Here is a 23,709-nt window from a genome sequence, read left to right as displayed (position 1 = left end):
CCCAGTTTCTATACGGACGTCCTGCAGATGGAGAACAGGAGCATGATTGTGTGGAATTTGTAGACTTGCAGACCAAGAGCCGAGAGGACCTGCAAGAGGCCCCGCTGGGTGAAGGACAGGAACTGTACATCGACGGGTCCTCCCGGTGCATCAGTGGGGTACAGTACAGTGGCTATGCTATCATAGATGGTGCAGCAAAGCAGACGATCGAGTCCGGACGACTGCTTGGGAAGTGGTCAGCCCAATCCTGTGAGTTGTACGCCCTCCAGAGGGCCCTGAAGTTGTTGGAAGGGAAGGTGGGAACCATATATACTGACTCAAAGTATGCATACGGGATCGTTCATACTTTTGGGAAAATCTGGAAAGAGCGAGGATTGATAACTTCCCGGGGAAAAGAGTTAGCTCACGAACAAATGATCAGCCTAACGTTGGAAGCCCTGGCGTTACCTACGGAACTCGCAGTAGTCCATGTACCCGGTCACCAGAAGGGGTCGACAACGGAAGCGGTGGGAAACCGGCTGGCAGATGAGGAAGCCAAGCGGGCAGCGGTCGAAAAATCCGTCCAATTGTTAACGTTAATACCGTTGAGGGAAGGGCTCGCTAAACAACCCGTCTTCAACCAGGGGGAGATTGATAAAATGGATCAATTGGGTGCCCGGCTAGATACTAACGGGAAGTGGACGGTTCCTGATGGGAGACAAGTACTGAACAAACAGATCACCCGGGGTATTCTGCACCGATTACACCATCAGACCCACTGGGAGGTGCAAGCCATGTGCGACACGATCCTGAGAGACTATGTATGCAGGGGGATACACACATTAGCCCAACAAGAGGTAGTCGGATGCCCCACTTGCCGGTGTATTAACCAGAAAGCCATGCGTTCTATGCCAGCCGGTGGTCAGCCCCTCGCAATTAGGCCATTTCAGAGGATCCAAGTCGACTTTACAGAATTACCCCCAGTGCAGCGATGGAAATATCTGCTAGTAATAGTAGACCATTTCACTCACTGGGTAGAGGCTTTCCCAACTACCAAAGATGATGCACCAACCGTGGCCCGACTGTTGTTAGAGAACATAATCCCGAGATATGGCATAATGGAATCTATCGACTCAGACTGCGGGACGCATTTTATTTCTAAACTACACCATTTGATCTGTACTGCCCTGGGTATCCAATGGAAATTCCATGCACCCTGGCATTCTCAGAGTTCGGGTCGGGTTGAGGGAATGAATGGCACACTCAAAACCCAATTGACTAAGCTGGTGTTAGAAACTAAGTTACCTTGGCCGAAGTACCTGCCAATTGCCCTATTGAGGATACGTACGGCACCTCGCCGGGATGTCGGGGTTTCCCCCTATGAAATGCTGTTTGGATTACCATATTGGAGTAAGGTTGACGGATGTCCCACTTTACAAGGGGGAGATGTATTTATCAGAAACTATTTACTGGCCTTATCCCGTTCTTTTGCAGAACTCCGGAGGAAAGGTCTCCTGGCTCAGACTCCACCGCTCGACTTCCTCCTGCATAAGGTGGAGCCCGGAGATTGGGTACTTGTTAAGACCTGGAAGGCCGAAAAGCTCCAGCCGCGGTGGGACGGACCGTTCCTGGTTCTGTTAACAACTGAAGCAGCTGTTCGGACGAAAGAAAAAGGGTGGGTCCACGCATCAAGGATAAAGGGGCCTGTTCCGCCTGAAGGAGAAAGCACTTGGACATGCGAGCAAGGGGACAAGCCGTTGGTGGTAAAACTGAAAAGACAGCAATAATGAACTCTACTTGGACTGTATTGGTGGGGATATTGATCAGTTCACTCCTGTATGTGGGGGAGGGTGAGGGGAGATGTGACAAATGTCGAACTATAGTAAGACTTGGGATTCGAATCTACACGGGATCATTTGTGTCCCATTCCTATGTGGACGATTGGTGTTATGATGTGAGTGCACGCCATGAATGTTGGGAGGGCGGAAGACCCTATTATCAGGTGTATAATAAGGGATACGGTGGCAAAATCCGTGGATGCCCTATAAATGAGCGCTGGGTATGTATTAGTAAAACTGGAAGGTGGGACACATCTTCCGTGTTGCTCAGGGAGCAGGTTGACAGAGTCAAGGAGACCAAGATACAGAACACTGATCGGGGGTTGGGGAAAGAGCAAGACCGTCAGGGAACGGTCGTGCTCTCTAAAGTGCCATCTGTATACGAACAGGTAGAAGAAAAGATTGAACTCCCTGATATTACACAAAACCTGTTTATTGATCTCACCTCTAGAATAGCCACTGTTTTAAATGTTAGCAATTGCTGGGTTTGTGGAGGGCCGCATATGTCAGAACAATGGCCGTGGACTGGCCAAAGCTTAGACATAGGGGAATTGCTGCAAACCACTTGGACTCATGTCAACGAAAGGAAAAGCCAGGGGTGGAGACTGACAAACAGCCCTGAGGGCCAGTTCTGTATTGAAGGCAAGGGGACCGTGGAGGTAGGGATTAGTCCCTGTCAGAATGTATTGGATGCGACCACGCGAGTATGGTGGCCTGAGGATATTACTTGGTACATTGCAAACCGAGATCATGGCTCGTGCGTTCCAATACGTACTGATTCCTCCTCTGACAAGCTGGGGGCTGATTACTGGAATTGCAGTGGTCCTGGTCCTTATGAAGGCGTCCCCGGGGTGAAGGAGCTGTGGGATAACGTTGTGAGGCAGGGAGGGCCTGCTCCAGATGGCCTATTTTGGATATGCGGTAATCTGGCATACTCCAAACTGCACATGGGATGGGCTGGGGTATGCTTCCTAGGTCTAATATGACCTGCGTTCTTCCTATTACCCCGGAAGGAAGGCAACGATTTGGGAATTAAACTCTTTGACTCTCTCCATAGGTCGCCAAGGGATATCCAAGTCGGTGATTGGGGGGATGAGTGGCCACCGGCCCGGGTTATTGCATACTACGGGCCAGCTACATGGGCACAGGACGGATCATGGGGATACCGTACTCCTATCTATATGTTAAATCGAATTATCAGGCTCCAAGCAGTCGTAGAGGTTATGACTAACCGGACCGCCCTGGCCCTGGAGCTGCTGGCTAAGCAGCAGGATCAGATGAGGGCTGCTATATATCAAAACCGACTTGCCTTGGATTATCTGTTGGCCTCGGAGGGGGGCGTGTGCGGGAAGTTTAATCTGACTAACTGCTGCCTAGAAATTGACGATAATGGTAAAGCGGTTTTGGAAATTTCCGATGAAATTCGGAAATTGGCCCATGTGCCAGTACAATCTTGGCGTCCTCTTAGTGGCATCGGATGGTGGGATGGTCTCCTAGGTGGTAGTTGGTGGCGCACGGCGCTACTGATGGTTGGGGGGGGGTTGTGATTCTTCTTCTCGTATTACCCTGCCTAATCCCCTGTATTCAGCTTCTAATTCAGAAAAATATTTCCCGACTCCAGGCAGTGGTGTTTCCACAACATGGGACACGGGAACTTAAGGTGATATTGCTGCGAAAGTCCAAAGATTTCCCAGGCCCTTAAGGAAGGGGGGGGGTCTTATCTTGGTCAGACACATCTTAAAAAGAGAAAAGGGTGGAATTGTGAGAGGTAATTTCGGTTTGCAATTTTAAGATGTGCCTAGACCACAGACTGATCTATAATAAAAGATAAAACTTTTGCTTCTTTTCTAAAACATTAGACTTTTGCTTTCTTAAAACATTTTGTATACTCAAAAGTAGAATAGTTTAAAATAGTGCAGTTTGTGAGCAGAGTAAAACAAACAGGCCCTTGATTGATGAAACCATAAACACAGGCAGGGAAGGATGAGTCCTTGACTGATAAAGACTGCAGGACAGGGAAACGACTCGAGAGACATCTGCTACAGATTGATACAGAGACATCTGCTACAGCACAGACAGAGAAGAATAAGTCTTTGACTGATAAGACTACAGGGGGAGAAAAAATAACACCTCTAGGGTCTGGAGGCATTTGTTGCAGACTTTGTGATAAGGATGCAAGTTGGAGAATAATGATGTTTTTAAGAATGTGAACCTCATGGCTCGTTAGAACCAAGGAGGGGAGGGACTTGTACTGTATATAATGAGAAACTTTGTAAGCCTCAGCGCGCCTTTTACTCAGAAGGCTGCCCATCTCTGCAGACTTGCTAATAAAGCTTTGTTTTCCTGAATTTGTCTAGAGCGATTATTAAGAAGCAATTTTCGTTTCTAACATTAGATAAAGTGATGTGTAACGTTACATCACTTTCTGGAATCACTCGGCTAATAAATGAACTTTGACTCATAGAACACAGCACGTTACAATGCCGTAAATGACCTCTATGGAACCACTCGGCTAATAAAGGAAGTTAAACTCATCATACAAAGAGCATTACAGCACAGTTTTGATACTTCATGGTACTGCTCGGCTAATAAAAGAAGTTAGCGGCATAAAACGCACAGCAATACAGCACAGTACAGGCCCTTTATGGAACCACTTGGCTAATAATGGATAGTAGACTAACGCAACATAGAATATTACAGCGCAGTACAGGCCATTTTGTGGAACTGCTCGGCTAAAAAAAGAAGTTAGACTCAGAACATGGAACATTACAGATCAGTACTGGCCCTTTATGGAAATGCTCAGTCAAGTAAGTTTGACTAATACAACATAGAACTTCTCAGCGCAATACAGGCCCTTTATGGAACCACTTGGCTAATAAAGGAATACAGACTCATAGAACATAGAATATGGCAGCGCAGCACAGGGCGTTTATAGAATCGCACGGCTAATACAGGAAGTTACACACACAGAACATAGAACTTCACAACGCAGTACAGCCTTATTATGGAACTGCTCGGCTAATAAATTAAGTTTGACTAAAGCAACATCGAACTTGACAACGCAATACAGGCCGTTTATGGAAGGTATTGGCAAATAAAGGAAGTTAATCTCATAGAAGGTAGAGTAATACAACGCAGTAAAGGCCCATTATGGAACTGCTTGGTTAATAAAAAAAGTTACACACATAGAACATTAAGAACAAGAATGCGCAGTACAGGCCCTTTATGAAACCTGGTCGGCTAATAATGGATGTTAGACTCAGAACATAGCACATCACAGTGCAGTATGGAACCTTTATGGAACCGCTCGGCTAAGAAAGGAAGTTAGACTTATACAACAGGGAACATTACAGCACAATACAGGTACTTTATGGAACCGCTTGGCTGATAAAGGATGTTAGGTAAAAACAGTGACTGCAGATGCTGGTAACCAGATTCTAGATTAGTGGTGCTGGAAGAGCACAGCAGTTCAGGCAGCAGCCAAGTGGCTTCGAAATCGACGTTTCGGGCAAAAGCCCTTCATCAGGAATAAAGGCAGTGAGCCTGAAGCATGGAGAGATAAGCTAGAGGAGAGTGGGGGTGGGGAGAAAGTAGCATAGAGTACAATAGGTGAGTGGGGGAGGGGATGAAGGTGATAGGTCAAGGAGGAGAGGGTGGAGTGGATAGGTGGAAAAGAAGATAGGCAGGTAGGACAAGTCCGGACAAGTCATGGGGACCTGATAAAGGATGTTAGACCCATCAACATAGAACATCACAGCTCAGTACAGAAGCTTTATGGAACTGCTCGGCTAATGAAGGAGATTAGACGAATACAACATAGAACAAATACAGTGCAGTACAGGTTCTTTATGGAACTGCTCGGACAATAAAGTAAGTTAGACTTATCCAACAGAGAACATTACAGCGCAATACAGGGCCTGTACTACGCTGTAATGTTCTATGTTGTATCGGTCTAACATCCTTTATCAGCCGAGCAATTCCATAAAGGGCCAGTCCTGCATGGTCATATTCTTTGCTCTTTGATTTGCCGAGCGGTTCCATAAAGGGCCTCTGCTGCGCTGTGATGTTCTAGATTGTATTTTTCTAACTTCCTCTATTAGCCGAGCAGTTCCATAAAGGTTCCATACTGCACTGTAATGTGTTATGTTCTTTGAGTGTAACTTTCTTTTCTAGACGAGTGGCTCCATAAAGGGCCTGTACTGAACTGTAATGTTCTATGTTGTGTTAGTCATAATTCCTTTATCACCCGAGCAGTTCCACAAAGGGCCTGTATTGCGCTGTAATGTTCCATGTTGTATTAGTCTAACTTCCTTTATTAGCCGCACGGTTCAAAAAAGGGCCTGTCTGAGCTGTAATGTGCTTTGTTCTTTGAGTCTAACTTCCTTTATTGGCTGAGCAGTTTCATAAAGGGCCAGCACTGTGCTATAATCTTTTATGTTGTATTAGTCTAACTTCATTTATTGTCCAAACAGTTCGATAAAGGGCCTGCACTGTGCTGTCATGTTCTATGTTGTATTAGTCAAACTTCCTTTATTAGCCGAGCGGTTACATAAAGGGCCTGTTCTGCATGTAATGTTCTTTGTTGTATAGGTCTAACATTCTTTATCAGCCAAGCGGTTCTATGTTATATTAGTCCAACTTCTTTTATTACCTGAGTGGTTCTATAAAGGGCCTGTACTGCAGTGTCATGTTCTTGGTTGTATTAGTCTAACTTCCCTTGTAATCTGAGCAGTTCCGTAAAGGCCCTGCACTGCACTGTAATGTTCAATGTTGTATTACGCTAGCTTCCTTTATTAGTCGAGCGGTTCCAGAAAGGCCTATACTGCGCTGTAATCTTTGTTGTGTTAGTCTAACTCGCTTTTATTAGTTCCTCAAAGGGTCTGCGCTGCGCTGTAATTCTCTATGAGTCTAAGTTCCTGTATTACCCATAAAGGCCCTGTACTGTGCTTTAAAGTTCTCTGTTCTGTGAACTTAACTTTCTTTATTAGCCAAGTGGTTCCATAAAGGCCCTCTACTGTGCTATGATATTTCATGTTCTGAGTGTAACTTATTTGTAATTTGAGCAGTTCCATAAACGTCCTGTACTGCACTGTCATACTCTATTTTCCTAACTTCCTTTATGAGCCGAGCGCTTCCAGAAAGGCCCTTTGCCTTTAATGCAAATGTTTCTGTTGTATCAAGCAAGCAGTTCACATAAAGGGCCTGTACTGCTCAGTAATGTTGTATGTTCTATGAGTCTAACTTCCTTTATTAGCTGTAATGCCCGAAACGTCGATTCTCCTGTTCCTTTGATGCTGCCTGGGAGTGTAATGGACAGCGAAGAGGGTTACCTCAGACTACAATGGGATCTTGACCAGATGGACCAATGGGCCAGGTGGCAGATGGAGTTTAATTCAGATAAATGCGAGGTGCTGCATTTGGGAAAGCAAACCTGAGCAGGACTTATACTCTTAATGGTAAGGTCCTCGGGAGTGTTGCTGAACAAAGAGACCTTGGAGTGCAGGCTCACAGCTCCTTGAAAGTGGAGTGACAGGTAGATAGGATAGTGAAGAAGGCATTTGGTATGCTTTCTTTTATTGGTCAAAAGTATTGAGTACAGGAGTTGGGAGGTCATGTTGCAGCTGTACAGGACATTGGTTAGACCACTGTTGAAATATTGTGTGCAGATCTGGTCTCCTTCCTATCGGAAAGATGTTGTGAAACTTGAAAGGGTTTAGAAAAGATTTACAAGGATGTTGCCAGGGTTGGAGGATTTGAGCTATAGGGAAAGATTGAAGAGGCTGGGGCTGTTTTCCCTGGAGCGTCGGAGGCTGTAAACCTTATGGAGATTTACAAAATTATGAGGGGCATGGATAGGATAAATAGACCAAGTCTTTTCCCTGGGGTGCAGGAAGTCCAGAACGAGAGGGGCATAGGTTTAAGGTGAGAGGGGAAAGATAGAAAAGGGACCTAAGGGGCAACCTTTTCACACAGAGGGTGGTAGATGTATGGAATGAGCTGCCAGAGGAAGTGGTGGAGGGTAGAACAATTGCAAAATTTAAGAGGCATTTGGATGGGTATATGAATAGGAAGGGTTTGGAGGGATATGGTAGGTGGGACTAGATTGGGTTGGGATATCGAGTCGTCATGGATGGGTTGGAGCAAAAGGTTTGTTTCCATGTTGTATATCACTATGACTCGAGGAGAAAGTGAGGACTGCAGATGCTGGAGATCAGAGCTGAAAATGTGTTGCTGGAAAAGCGCAGCAGGTCAGGCAGCATCCAAGGAACAGGAGAATCGACGTTTTGGGCATGAGCCCTTATTCAGGAATGAGGCTCATGCCTGAAGAAGGGTTTATGCCCGAAACGTCGATTCTCCTGTTCCTTGGATGCTGCCTGACCTGCTGCGATTTTCCAGCAACACATTTTCATCACTATGACTCTAAACATTAGCCACCCTCCAGTTATCAGGCACATCTCCCACAGTTACAGAGGATGCAAATCTTTCTGGAAGGGGCCGACATTTCCTCCCTTATTCCCCACAAGGTTCTGGGATGCATTAGTTCAGGTCCTGGAGCTTTATCAACTTGGATATTCTCTAAGACCTCCTGAATGGTTTCTTCTGTAATGTGAAGTGCCTTTAAAACATGCAAGTTTATTTCATGCATTCTCTGGATTCCATTACTTTCTCTACAGTAACTAAACTGACGATTGGTATTCATTTAGTATCTTAGCCATCTCCTGGGGTTCCAACTAATGACAAACTCTTGATTTTTGCAAAAATTTGTCATTTATATAAATGATTTGGATGTGAACACAAAAGGAAGAGTTAGTAAGTTTGCAGATGATACCAAAATTGGAGGTGGGACAGCGAAGGATACAGAGAAAAATGAGATCTTGATGAGATGGGCCAACGGGCTGAGGAGTGGCAGATAGAGTTTCATTTGATAAATGTAAAGTGCTGCATTTTGGGAAAGCAAATCAGAGCAGGAATTATACACTTAATGGTAAGGTCCTGGGGAGTGTTGCTGAACAAAGAGACCTTGAAGTGGAGGTTCATAACTCCTTGAAAGTAGAATCACAGGTTGACAAGGATAGTGAAGGAGGTGTTTGGCATATTTTCCTTTATTGGTCAGAGCATTGAATATAAGAGTTGGGAGGTCATGTTGCGACTGTACAGGACATTGGTTAGGCCAGTTTTGGAATATTGCACGCAATACTGATCTCCTTCTATTGGTAGGATTTTGTGAAATTTGAAAGGGGTTCAGAAAAGATTTGCAAGGAAGTTGCCAGGGTTGGAGGATTTGAGCAAGAGAGAGAGGCTGAATAGGTTGGGGTTTGTTTTCTCTGAAGCGTCAGAGGCTGAGGGGTGACCTTATAGAGGTTAATAAAATTGACCACCTGATGAAGGGGCAGCACCTTGAAAGCTAGTGCTTCCAAATAAACCTGGTGTTGTGTGATTTTTAACTTTGTCCACGCCAGTCCAACACCGGCACCTCCAAATCATGGACAGGATAAATAGACAAGGTCTTTTCCCTGGGGTGGGGGAGTCCAGAACTAGAATTCATAGGGTCAGCGTGATGTTCACTCCCATTTACAGGGAGACGTCTGTGTTCAGTAACATTCGCAGGGACTGCTGGTCTCCTCAATATGAACAGGGGCTGCTTATGTCTGTAATATAGACAGGAACTACTGTTGTCTGCAATATGCACTGGAACTGCTATCCTTTTTAATATATACTGGAACTGCCATTCTTTGTAATCTACACAGGAATTGCTGTTCAGGTATGCAGAGACTGCTCTTCGGTGTACTATTCACAGGGATTGGTATACACGGGTACTGCTAATCACTACAATATAGAAAGGAACTGTTCTTCTCTATCGTATAGATAGGGACTGCAGATCTAAGCAACGCAGACAAGCACTGCTGTTCTCTGCTTTATTGCCAGGAATTGCTATTCTCTACATCATTCCCAGGACAGCTGTTCTCTGCCATTTACACCAGGACAGCTGTTCTCTGTAAGAAACATAGAAACTACTGTTCTCTGTCATACACCCAGGAACTGCTCTTCTCTGTAATGAACATAGGCTCTGCAGTTCTGTTTCATATACACAGTCAGATATTCAGTAGAAAATATATTTGCTGTTTTATGGAGTTCCTGCTGTTCTCAGTAATAAACACAGTGACAGCTTTCTCTGTAATTATACAGAGCTGTTCTCTGGAAATATACGGAAATTAATGTTGTTCGCACTTCGCCCAAGAACTGTTATTCTCTATAATACAGGCAAGGACTGCTATTCTTTGTGGACACCTGTTTTGTTTCATATCCTCAGAAACTGCTGCGTAGCACAGTATACATAATGATTAATGCTCGCTGTGACATACACAGGGACTGCTGTTCACTCCAATATAGACAGTAAATGCTATTCACCACAATCTAATATTGCAAGCCAGGTGATGGTCAAGTGGTGTTATTGCTGGATTGTTAATCCAGAGACCCAGGTAATGTGTTGGGAACTGAATTTCAAATTTTATCTCAGTTTTATCCCAATTTTATCTCACCACCCCCTTGGCTCACAGCCTCGTTCGTGATGAAGGGCTTTTGCCTGAAACATTGATTCTGCTGCTCCTCGGATGCTGCCTGACCTGCTGTACTTTTCCAGCACTACACTCTCGACCCAGTTTCAAATCCTGCCATGGCAGATGGTGGAATTTGAATTCTAGCAAAATCTGCAAGTCTGAGAGTAAAGATGGCCATGAATCCATTGCTGATTGTTGGATAAAACCACTTGTTCACGAATATCTTTCATGAAAGCAAACCTGGTGTGGCCTCCATGTTTCTCCAAACCCACAGCAATGTGGCAGACTCTTAACTGCTCTTTGGGCCATTAGCGATGGGCAATAAGTGCTGGCCTCCCATTCATCCCACAGGTGAATAAAAAAAGGTAATATTTAACAAGTTGGAACAGAAACAAAGGGCCAAATGCCTCCTTCTGCACTGTAACACTACATTGATTATTACTTGAGGTCGTGTGTCGTGTAAATTGTGGAATTTATATGGAATAATTTTGTTGTTGAATAAGAAACTGGTTATTTTCTTTGTGTATTTGAACTTAACAACTACCTTATCAGTATTTCTGTAATTGTGGTGATTTCTTAAAAGGACAGCTTTCAAAACTGGGCTGTAGAGTGGATGGGTTTTGTGCACGAGTGAATGTCTGTTAAATCTGAACTGTTATGTCAAACAAATTTAAATTATTAGAAAGAGATTCACCCAATTCACCAAATTTCTAACCCGTCTGTTTATGATGAAACTCTGATGCAACAAAGGTGATCAACCTTATCCCAAACTGTAATCCCAGCATTTCAAACAAACTGTGTCAGCAATGTTGCTCACACACAGGTAGAAATCGGTTCCATACTTTTGAAAACATTGCAAAGGGTGTTGAAGCTTTTTACACAGAATGGACAGATAATGCTGATTGGCTAGCTCATCATTACCATGGAGATGCAGCAAAAACAGTTCGCTGTCAATCTTAATTCTCAGACCAGGTAGGTGGACTCTGATTGGTCAGGGGATACAGCAGGGTTTGCTTCTCTCAGTTATGCCTTGCTCATCAAAGAAGTGCAATATCTGAAAACATTCCTTTTGCCAACATGAACCAGGGTCCTGCGTAATTATATTTGTTGCTTCTAGCTCATGCACAAATGCATCACTCTGTCATCCCAGCTGTTGATCTTGAATTGGTTTCCAGTTTAATACTTAGCTTAGTTCAGATTATTTAATAAATGATTTCCAAAGCAGAATCACTTCTAATGAGGATTACATTAGAGGCTGGTTGAGCACAGGCAACTTGCTGCCAGCAGAGAATGGTCAAGTGGACATTTTTTCTGACATGGTCCACCAGTCAACAGGCTGTAGGGCCTACATACCTGGCATCCCACCAGCAGCAAACCACATGACATTTGTGAATCACTTGTTAGACTTATGTAAAGGTGGTAACCTCCCGAATGATGTATATAATAGAATTTGTTCTCACACTTCACTGCATCCAAGTATGGTTTGTCAGTAACCATGCATAATACATCTTTGATGACATGATAATTAGCTTCTATCCCTTGCATATTTCCAACATGTAGATGATATGTTTGCGATATTTGAATCTGCATTAAAGAATTTCTTTATAATGCTTTATCATTTCCATCTTATTCTGAAATGTACCACTGAAATGGAGTACCTTTTCCTTGATATATTCTTTGAGAAATCAGCCAAATTATTTCTCAACTCCTATTCACTGGTCAGCGTACATGTTAGGATTCCTACAGTCCCACAAGATTTTTCTTATTGGCAACTTCATGAATGAAATGATTGAGTGAGGGATATGCCAGATCATGGGGTTACAGATTGTGCTGGAGTACAATTCTGCTGCTGTTGATGGCCCACAGTGCCTTATGGTGCCCAGTCTTTAGTTGCTAGTCCTGCTTGAAGTCTGTTCTACTTAACACAGTGATAGTGTCACTCAACACAATGGAAGTTATTCTCAATGTGAGGAATCTCGGAAGTGGATAACCAGAAGTTCAACATCATTGGTATGTCACTAAGATGACAGATGAGGAGGATTGTTTTCTTATTCTGAGAGTACTCAGGAGCTATGATTATTTGACTGGAAAAGGTGATGGAACCTGGTTCCAGAAATAAATTGAAGACAGTCAGAGAGCTCATTGAGGATAAGAAACTTGCAGTTTTAAATTGGAGATGTGGGACTCAGAATGTCTGCTGTTTCAAAGCATGAAAGGCTAAGTGTTCTCCTCTGTACTTTTAGGTTTCGATAATACTACAGTAAAATAACTGAGAACATTATGACTTTTAGGTGGCCAAACTTTTGTTCAGCATAAAACTTTGTTTTTTATCACCCTTAATTTCCATATTATTTAAAGGATGCCAAATAGTAGAGGAGCGAACAAAGAAGGCAAAGGGGCAGGTACATCCCAGCAAACAATCTGTCGTATCAATGACCAGTTTCAAACAGCAACGTGAACAATGTATAAAGGTAAGAATGACATATCACATCAGATATGTATCAATCTCCATCCACTCTCCTGCAACCACTGATTGCCCTTAACCTCCCCTATTACAGTGACTTCAGTGCCCTAAATGAAGGAAAGTCCTGACCACTCTCTGAATAAAGACGATTCCTTTGATTTGTCATTGGATTTGTTTGGATTTGGGACAGAGGTATATAGACTGTGGGACAGTGAGTATTCATTACGCAGGAGATGAGCAGGTGAAGTCCCGAACAACTTCCCACCTCCATGAGATGAATTTCAATGTGGGCGGTCTGTGGACACTCTTCCTGCCCACCAGAAATTGAGATCCTTGGAAGATTAATGCTCAACTAATACCTTCTTCACACCTCCCATTGGTGGGTTTCAGCAGCGGGGAGGCAGCATTCTTTTAATGAGAAAACCACTCATTGATTTACTGGATGGTGTTGGTGTGTGATGGCGACATTTACCCTGTTACTCAAATGTTTGAGATACCTTCCTGCAAGAGGCTCGAGAAGAAATTGCAGGGGCCCTGGCTGATAGGTTTCCATTATTGTTAGCCACAGGTGAGGTCCCGGAAGACTGGGGGTAATGAATGTTCTGCCCTTATTCATGAACGCCTGCAAAGAGAAACCTTGGAACTATAGACCTGTAAGCCAAACATCTGTGGTAGGTAAGGTACTTGAGAAGATCCTGAGAGGCTTTTGGAAAGATAGGGTTTGATTAGGAAAAGTCAGAATGGCTTTATGTATAGGAGAATATGCCTCAGAAATCTGTTAGAGATCTTTGATAAAGTGACCAGGAAGGCTGATCCTAGCAGGGTGGTCGACATTGTCTGTATGGATTTCACTAAGATCTTTGGTAAGGTTCCACATGGGAGGCTGCTCTAGAAGGTTAGATCACAAGGAATCCAGGGGGATCTGTCAAATTTTATACTCAATTGGCTTGATGGGAGGAAGCAGAGGGTAATAATGGAAGGAAGCTTGTCAGACTGGAGGCCTGTGGAGTGCCTCAGGATTCAGTGTCCAGCCCATTGCCATTTGCCATCTATATCAATGACTTGGGTGAGAATGTATAAAGCACGATTAGTAAGTTTACAGATGAAACTAAAATAGATAGTATTGTAGACATTGAGGATGGTTATCAAAAACTGCAGCAGGACCTCGATCAGCTGGAGAAGTGGGCCAAGAAATGGCAAATGGAGTTTAACACAGATAAGTGTGAGGTCTTGCATTTTGACAAAATTCAAACCAAGGTCAGAGTTTCATGGTGAATAATAGGGCCTTAAGGATTGTAGTGGAACAGAGGGATCATGGAGTTCAGGTGCACAATTCTTTGAAAGCGCAGTCACAGTTTGAGATGGCAATGAAGAAGGCTTTTGGCACACTGGCCTTCATTAGTCAGGGCATTGAGTAGAGAAGTTGGGAAGTTATTTTGCACTTGTACAGGACGTTGGTGAGGTCATACTTGGAATATTGTGTTCAGTTTTGATCACCTTGCGAGAGGAAGGATGGTATTAAACTGGAAAGAGTGCAGAGGAAAATTACAAAGATGTTGCTAGGACTCAGGGGATGGAGTTATGGATTAGATTAGATTACTTACAGTGTGGAAACAGGCCCTTCGGCCCAACAAGTCCACACCGCCCCGCCGAAGTGCAACCCACCCATACCACTACATTTACCCCTTACCTAACACTACAGGCAATTTAGCATGGCCAATTCACCTGACCTGCACATCTTTGGACTGTGGGAGGAAACTGGAGCACCCGGAGGAAACCCATGCAGACACGGGGAGAATGTGCAAACTCCACACAGTTAGTCGCCTGAGGCGGGAAATGAACCCGGATCTCTGGCGCTGTGAGGCAACAGTGCTAACCACTGAGCCACCGTGCCGCCCATAAAGCATGATGGGGAGACAGACAAATGAGGGCCGTTTTCTTTCGAGTGCAGGAGACTGAGGGGATCTTATAGAAGTGTGTAAGATCATGAGAGGCATGGATAAAGTAAATTAACTCAGTCTTTTTCCCAGGGATGGGGAATTGAGGAGTAGAGGGCATCAGTTTAAGGTTCAAGAGGAAAGAATAAAAGGGGACCTGAGGGGAAACGTTGTTACGCAGAGGGTAGTACGTATATGGAATAAGTGACCAGTAGAAGTGTTTGAGGTGGGTACATTAACAACATTTAAAAGGCATTTGGACAAATACATGAAGAGCAAAGGTTTAGAAGGATATGGGCCAATTGCAAGGAAATTAGGTTAGTGTGGATGATATTTTCTGGTCATCCTAGACCATTATGGGCCGAAGGTGCTGTCTTTATGCTGCAGGACTTAATGACTCTATGATTCTATGACATTTCCCTTCCCAGATAATGAATGAGATAAGGCACTGCACAGTGTCAAAGTGGCGGAGACAGGCCCTTTCATGGGTTTTTATGATGTACAATGAGTGATGATTTCATCTGGGAATCTGTTATCACAAGAACTAGTTTTGATCGGCCCTATCTCAGCATTAAGGCCACACAGTGACAGGATGTTGAGGACCATATTCATGAAGGTCCCCACAAGGTGATCTTGGGGGACCGTAGGAATCCGAACATGTATCCTGACCATGAATGTTGGCTTTCAGTAATTGGAGTTTAAAACCAATTTGGCTGATTTCTCAATTAAATCAAGGAAAGGATACTCCATTTCAGTGGTAAATTTTAGCATCAGGTGGCAATCATCAAACTATATTAAAAAACTCTTTTAATGCAGATTCGAATTTCGCAAACATGTCATCTACATGTTGAATATATGAAAGCAGATAGAGGTTAGGTATCATGACATTAAAGATGTGTTTTGCATGGTTACCAATAAAGATGTTAGGAAGAGTTTATCCTTGAGAATATCCCATGGTAACACCATCTATTTATGCAAACACATTGCTATTGGAAGTCAACTACACAAGGTACTAAGTTCATGTGTTTCATCGAATCCCTACAATGTGGAAACAGGCCCTTCGGCCCAAAAAGTCCACACTAACCCTCCAAAGACTTAGCCACCCAGACCCATTCTCCAATTTCTCTACATTTATCCCAGACTAATCTACACGTCCCATAGCACTATGGGCAATTGAGTACAAGAGTCGGCAGGTCATGTTGTATTGAATTTTGGTTCGGCCATATTGGGAATGGAGTGTACAGTCCTGGTAGCCGCATAAGAAAAGGATGTGGATGCTTTGGAGACGATGTAGAGGAAGTTCACAAGATGTTGTTGGTATGGAGGGCATGAAGAGAGATCATTTTCATTAGAAAGACAGATCTTGAGGGGGGGACATGATTGAGGTCGACAAAATGATGGGTGGTGTAGACAGGGTGGATCGCAAGAAGCTTTTTCCTGGAGTAGGGACTCAATTAGTAGGATTCACAATTTCAAAATGAGATGGTAAAGGTTTAAGGGAGATACGTGTGGAAAGTTCTTTATGCAGAGGGTGGTAGGTGCCTGGAATGCATTGCTAGCAAAGATGGAAGAGGCGGGCACGATGGCATCATTTAAGATGTATCTAGATTCCCTTCAATATGGAAACAGGCCCTTCGGCCCAACAAGTTCACACTGACCCTTCAAAGACCTATTCCCCTTCCCTATATTTACCCCTCACAAATGCAGCTAACACTAAGGGCAATTTAGCATGGCCAATTCAGCCGACCAGCACATCTTTGGATTTTTTCGAGGAAACCAGAGCACTCAGAGGAAACCCACGCAGACACGGGGAGAATGTACAAACTCCACACAGTCGCCCAAGGCAGGAATTGCACCCAGGTCCCTGATGTTGTGAGGCAGCAATGCTAACCACTGAGCTACCATGTCAGCCCAGACAAAGTGTAGACAGAACTAGAATTAGAAACCTTACAATGTGGAAACAAGCCCTTCAGCCCAACAAGTCTGCAGACACCGTCCAAAAAGTATCCCAACCAGATGCATTACTTTACATTTTCCCCTGATTAAGGCATCTAACTTACATATCCCTTAACACTATGGGCAATTTAGCACGGCCAATTCACCTAACCTGCACATTTGTAGGACTGTGGGAGGAAACCAGAGCACCAGGAGGAAACACTTGCCCAAGGCTAGAATCGAACCTGGATCCTCGGCGGTGTGAGGCAGCACTGCTAACCACCGTGCCATCCCAATAGATACATGAATTGGCAGGAAACAGAGGGATACAGACCCTTACAAAATAAGTGACAGGTTTAGACAGAGGATCTGGATTGGTGCAGGCTTGCAGGGCTAACGGGCCTGTTCCTGTGCTGGAATTTTCTTTGTTGTTTGTTGTTTGTTTTTGCCTCCTTCATACATTGTAACAAGTTTGTTCTCGTTGAGTTTGATGAACAGCAGAAACCGAGTTAGATCTTCCGGATCAGTGACAATCAAGACATCAGTTCACAAACTGGAGCCCGACCCACAGCCAATTGAGGGCTCCTCATCCCAGGGCCCCCAGCCAAACCAACTCCTGTCGAGCCAGAAGACCCCATCAGATCCCTCAACCCCAACCAATCCAGAACCCTAGGACCCCCAAATCACAGCCAATTCAGGTGCTGGGCCTCCCCACCCCAGCCAATCAGGACCCTGCATGATTCTCCATCATTCCAGGCCCCCTGGCCCCCTGTCAATTCAGAACAACCATTTCCTGGAGAGGATTAATGTATCCAGAGCTTCCCTTCCCATCCTCTGCTGCCCAACCTTACACTGAAAACCAACATATTCAACACTGAGATTCTCTTCCGACAGAGAATGGGACATATTGGTCCTTGCATTCTTTGCTGAAAATGTGTTGCTGGAAAAGCACAGCAGGTCAGGCAGCATCCAAGGAGCAGGAGAATCGACGTTTTGGGCATGAACCTTTCTTCAGGAATGAGGAAAGTGTGTTCAGCAGGCTAAGATAAAAGATAGGGAGGAGGGACTTGGGGGAGGGGCGTTGGAAATGCGACAGGTGGAAGGAGGTCAAGGTGAGGGTGTTAGGCCGAGTGGGGTGGGGGCGGAGAAGTCAGGAAGAAGATGGCAGGTTAGGAAAACAGTGCTGAGTTTGAGTGTTGGGGCTGAGACAAGGTGGGGGGAGAGGAAATGAGGAAACTGAAGAAATCTGAGTTCATCCCTCTGTGGTTGGAGGGTTCCTAGGAGGAAGATGAGGCACTCTTCCTCCAGCTGTCGTGTTGCTATGGTCTGGCGATGGAGGAGTCCAAGGACCTGCATGTCCATGGTGGAGTGGGAGGGGAGTTGAAGTGTTGAGCCACGGGGTGGTTGGGTTGGTTGGTCCAGGTGTCCCAGAGGTGTTCTCTGAAACATTCCGTAAGTAGGCGGCCTGTCTCCCCAATATAGAGGAGGCCACATCGGGTGCAGCGGATGCAGTAAGTGATGTGTGTGGAGGTGCAGATGAATTTGTGGCCTAGGAACCCTCCAACTAAAAGGGATGATCTTCCGCCTAGGAACTCTCCAAGCACAAGGGATGAACTCAGATTTCTCCAGTTTCCTCATTTCCTCTCCACCCCCACCCCGACTCCAGCCTATCACCCTCCCCCCACTCCAACTTATCACCCTCACCTTGACCACCTTCCACCTTTCACATTTCCAACACCCCTCATGCCCGAAGGGCTCATGCCCGAAACGTCGATTCTCCTGCTCCTTGGATGCTGCCTGACCTGCTGCGCTTTTCCAGCAACACATTTTCAGCTCTGATCTCCAGCATCTGCAGTCCTCACTTTCTCCTCCAATATGACCACACACACACACACACACACACACACACACACTCATATATGCACACACACACGTGTATACACACACATACATGCACACACACACACGTGCACACACAATGACAGATTGCTGTACAGGCATGGTTGAGGTTTTGATGGAGAGATAATTTCTTCCAGGACTGAACCCTGATCTCAGATGATGACTGTTCGAGCAACTGCAAAGGACTTGTTGGATCTCCCTGTGCACCATCTCTTGCATCGACAGCATTGGGCTGTTTGGGTGCCTGCTTTTCTAAAGCATCTCCAAGCAACAAATGACGATAAATTGATAACAGTTTTTCTCCAATCCATGTTTAAGACATGTGTTTATGTTATTTTTCACTGAATGTTTCAAAAAGATCTGAATTTTCTGAAATGGGGAGTAGCCTCCGTCTCAAATTCCCACACCAGCGCGCCTTGGGCCCTGAGAAAATGATCAGGGAAGTTTATCTGTACCCTTCTGCGCACTGTACCGCCAGATAATGCACCCTTAATATCTCAGAAAGTGCTCCCTCAATACCTCAGAAAGCATCCCCTCAGTATGTTTATCTCCAAAGCACCTCAGACAGTACCTTGACAAAACATGCATACCCTCAACACCTCAGAAAGCAAACCTGTTGCCCCCTTAGACCATGTTCATCTCCAAACCTCTGCTCACTGTGATGACCCACAGCCACTCCAAGATTGGAACCCAGGGTCCAGAACATTATTCGGGTCTCTAGATTGATCACAGAATCCCTACAATATGGAAGTAGGCCATTCGGCCTATCAGGTTCACACTGGCCCTCTGCAGAGCATCCCACTCCCCCACTCTTTCCCTGTATCCCTTCATTTCTGATGGCTAATCCATCGAGCCTGCACAGCTTTGGAGAAATGAGGGAACTGAAGCACCCAGAGGCAGACATGGAGAGAATGTGCAAACTCCACACAGACAGTCGCCCGAGGCTAGCATGGAACCCAAGTGGGGTGAGGCGACAGTGCTTTCCAGTGAGCCACCGTGAGAATCCCACCATCTCCTCCCCAATGAGGATCGTTTGAATTTTATTTCCAGGAAGAACCTAATTTGTCTAACATTTATTTAAGAACGATTAGGGACTGGGCAATGCCTCCACAAGCTTAAGGTGGTCGAACCCCTCTCAAAACTATTCATATCAATTTCAAAAAGAGACTTTATTCATAAAAATATCTTTATGTACAAACATAGTCACTAAATTTCAGTTCTGTACAGTTTTTGCAACAAATCTTTGACCTGAGCTGTTCCTTCTGAACTAACATCATAAAGTTACATTGATATGGATCTTTGTAAAATGCCTGTATCTGTGTCTGTTCCCTCACGCTCTCCGCTCTCTGAATACAACACCTGACTTAGCCTTAAACCTGTTTGTCAACTTTCAACAAAAAGCAGCCTCGGGGCATTGCACACGGACTGAATTGCTCAGTCACACCTGAATGATTGAGTCCGTTCAAATTCTCCAGCAAACGCGAGCACAGATTGCTGGGGAAATTCAGCAGATCTGGCAGCATCGCTGAAGAGAGAGAAACAATTTGCATTTCAAGTGACGCTTCCTCAAAAGGGTCGGCTCTGAAGGAACTTTCCCGCAGAAATCACTGGACAGAGACATGAACTTTGTCTCTGTCTCTCTATCACCTCACAGACGCAATCTGTGTATTTATGTTTCAAGTCTCCAACACCGATAGATTTATTTCAGTGTTGAATTCTCAAGCTTGCTGTTTTAAAGTGATAGAATTCCTTCGCCCTAAAGGGGGTCAGTTACATGAGCTTGCTGGTTCGTGATGTTGGCTCAATTTCTATCATTTCAGGCAGCATCCAACGAGCAGCGAAATCGACGTTTCGGGCAAAAGCCCTTCATCAGGAATAAAGGCAGTGAGCCTGAAGCATGGAGAGATAAACTAGAGGAGGGTGGGGCTGGGGAGAGAGTAGCATAGAGTACAATGGGTGAGTGGGGGAGGGGATGAAGGTGATAGGTCAAGGAGGAGAGGGTGGAGTGGATAGGTGGAAAAGAAGATAGGCAGGTCGGACAAGTCAAGGAGACAGTAACTGAGCTGGAAGTTTGAAACTAGGATGAGGTGGGGGAAGGGGAAATGAGGAAGCTGTTGAAGTCCACATTGATGCCCTGGGGTTGAAGTGTTCCGAGGCGGAAGATGAGGCGTTCTTCCTCCAGGCGTCTGGTGGTGAGGGAGCGGCGGTGAAGGAGGCCCAGGACCTCCATGTCCTCGGCAGAGTGGGAGGGGGAGTTGAAATGTTGGGCCACGGGGCGTTTTGGTTGATTGGTGCGGGTGTCTCGGAGATGTTCCCTAAAGCGCTCTGCTAGGAGGCGCCCAGTCTCCCCAATGTAGAGGAGACATTGGTCAGTACTGAGGGAGTGCTGCACTGTCAGAGGTTCAGTACTGAGGGAGTGCTGCACTGTCAGAGGGTCAGTACTGAGGGACTGCCGCACTGCAAGAGGTTCAGTACTGAGGGAGTGCTGCACTTTAAAAAGGTCAGTACTGAGGGAGTTTTGCACTGTCAGAGGGTCAATGCTGAGAGAGTGCTGCAGTGTCAGAGGTCAGTACTGAGGGAGTTCTGCTCTGTCAGAGGTTTAGTACTGAGGGAGTGCTGCACTGTTGGACAATCAGTGCTGAGGGAATGTCGCACTGTTGGAGCATCAGCACTGTCAGAGGTCAGTACTGAGGGACCTTCGCTTTGTCACAGGTTCAGTCCTCAGGAAATGCCACCCTGTCAAAGGATAAGTGCTGAGGGAGCACTGCACTGTCAGAGGATCAGTACTGAGGTAGCACTATACTGTCAGAAGATCAGTATTGAGAGATTGGTCTGCAGTCTGAGGGTCAGGACTGAGGCAGTGCTGCACTGTCAGAGAGTCAGTATTGAGGGAGCGCTGCACTGTCAGAGGTTCAGTACTGAGGGAGTATCGCACTATCAGACGGGTTGAATGGCCTAATTTCTGCTCTGACGTCTTGTGGTCTAAGACGATTACCTGGAATTGTTCAGTACATTTCTAGCTCTGCTTCCTACAGACGATGCTTAGCAATGATTCTCACGTCCAGATTCCAGAGACTGTGTTCAAGTAGACCGTCTTCAATTGTATGTTGAACTGAATACGTCCCACCCCCTTTTCCCAGGGTTTGAGTGACTGACCTGCAGCTTAAAGGGACATCTTCAAGCTGCAGGACTGAGCTTTATTCCTCAGCTTTCCTGTGCTTATCCCAAATGAATCCCACTGCCCCACACTCAGCACAGTTGTGAAGTTATTCTTTCTGAGTTTCCCTATGCTTATCCACATACAGACTGACATTCTTTTTATTTCAAAAATATACTTTATTCATAAAATATGATGATCTGTACAATTGGTCATGCCATGCATACATAAACATTCTATTTCTTTGCATACAGAGACAGAGTAATCATTCATATATACAGGTCTGTACGATTACTATCCACATATTTAGCTGGGGGTGAGGGGGGGGAGGGGTCAGTGGAGCCCCCTTACTGCGTCAGTCCCCCGTGCTTAGGCAGGCAGATGTTACATGTTGGTCTTTCCCCACCGCGCCTTGGCGGCAGCTGCCCCAAGCTTCAGCGCCTCCCTCAACACGTTGTCCTGGACCTTGGAAAGTGCCAGTCTGCAACACTCGGTCGGGGTCAACTCCTTCAGTTGGAAGATCAACAGGTTTCGGACCTCCCAGAGAGCGTCCTTCACCGAGTTGATGATCCTCCAGGCGCAGTTAATGTTCGTCTCGGTGTGAGTCCCGGGGAACAGGCCGTAGAGCACGGACTCCCGTGTCACGGAGCTGCTCAGGACGAACCTCACCAAACACCACTGCATTCCTTTCCAGACTTCCTTTGTGTAGGCACATTCCGGAAGGAGGTGTGTGACAGTCTCGCTCCCCCCCGCCGCCGCTTCGAGGGCAGCGTGCGGTGCGGCTGAGAGTCTGGACGTGCATAAAGGATCTCACAGGCAGAGCCCTTCTCACCACCAACCAAGCCATGTCTTGGTGCTTGTTGGAAAGTTCTGGCGATGAGGCATTCTGCCAAATGGCTTTGACAGTCTGCTCAGGGAACCGCTCGATAGGATCTGCTCTCTCCTTTTCCTGAAGGGTCTCAAGGACACTATGTGCTGATGAACTTGTGGTCAAAGGTGTTTTTCTTCGGTCCAACTACTTGGCGCGTTCCGCGGCAGTGAGGCCAGTCCCATCCTTCGCAACACCGTGGACAAGTAGAACCTCAGTACGTAGTGACACTTGGTGTTTGCGTACTGGGGATCCATGCACAGCTTGATGCAGCCACACACAAAGGTGGCCATCAGGGTGAGGGTGGCATTGGGTGTATTTTTTCCCCCGTTGCCCAGATCTTTATACATCGTGTCCCTTCGGGCCTGGTCCATCTTTGATCTGCATATAAATTGGAAGATAGCCCGGGTGACTGTAGCGGCACAGGTTCTGGGAATAGGCCAGACCTGTGCCACGTATAACAGCAATGACAGTGCCTCACACCTGATGACCAGGTTTTTTCCCACAATGGAGAGCGACTGTAGCTTCCATCTGCCCAGTTTCTGCCTCACTTGCTGATACACTCCTCCCAAGACTTGGCGCACGCACCAGCCCCGCCGAACCAAATATCCAGCACCTTCAGGTGGTCAGTCCTGACAGTGAAGGGGATTGAGGATTGGTCGGCCCAGTTCCCGAAGAGCATGGCCTCGCTCTTGCCTCGTTTGACCTTGGCCCCCGAGGCCCGCTCAAACTGGTCACATACGCACATGAGTCTGTGCACGGACAGCGGATCCGAGCAGAAAACGGCGACATCATCCATGTACAGGGAGGCCTTAACCTGCAGGCCCCTGCTGCCAGGAATAATCACCCCTCTCAGGCTCATATCCTTCCTGATGGACTTGGCAAATGGCTCTATGCAGCACACAAACGAGGCGGGTGAGAGGGGGCATCCCTGCCTGACTCCAGATCTGACTGGGAAGCTATCTGATTCCCACCCATTGATTGAGACTGCACTGACAATGTTGGTGTAGAGCAGTCTGATCCAATTGCAGATTCCCTCCCCAAAGCCCATTTTGGAGAGAACATCTCTCATAT

This window comes from Chiloscyllium punctatum, chromosome 18 (assembly GCF_047496795.1).
Source record: "Chiloscyllium punctatum isolate Juve2018m chromosome 18, sChiPun1.3, whole genome shotgun sequence".
Taxonomy (NCBI): Eukaryota; Metazoa; Chordata; class Chondrichthyes; order Orectolobiformes; family Hemiscylliidae; genus Chiloscyllium; species Chiloscyllium punctatum.
The sequence above is the reverse complement of the archived record's forward strand: the minus strand, read 5'-3'. Positions refer to the sequence as shown.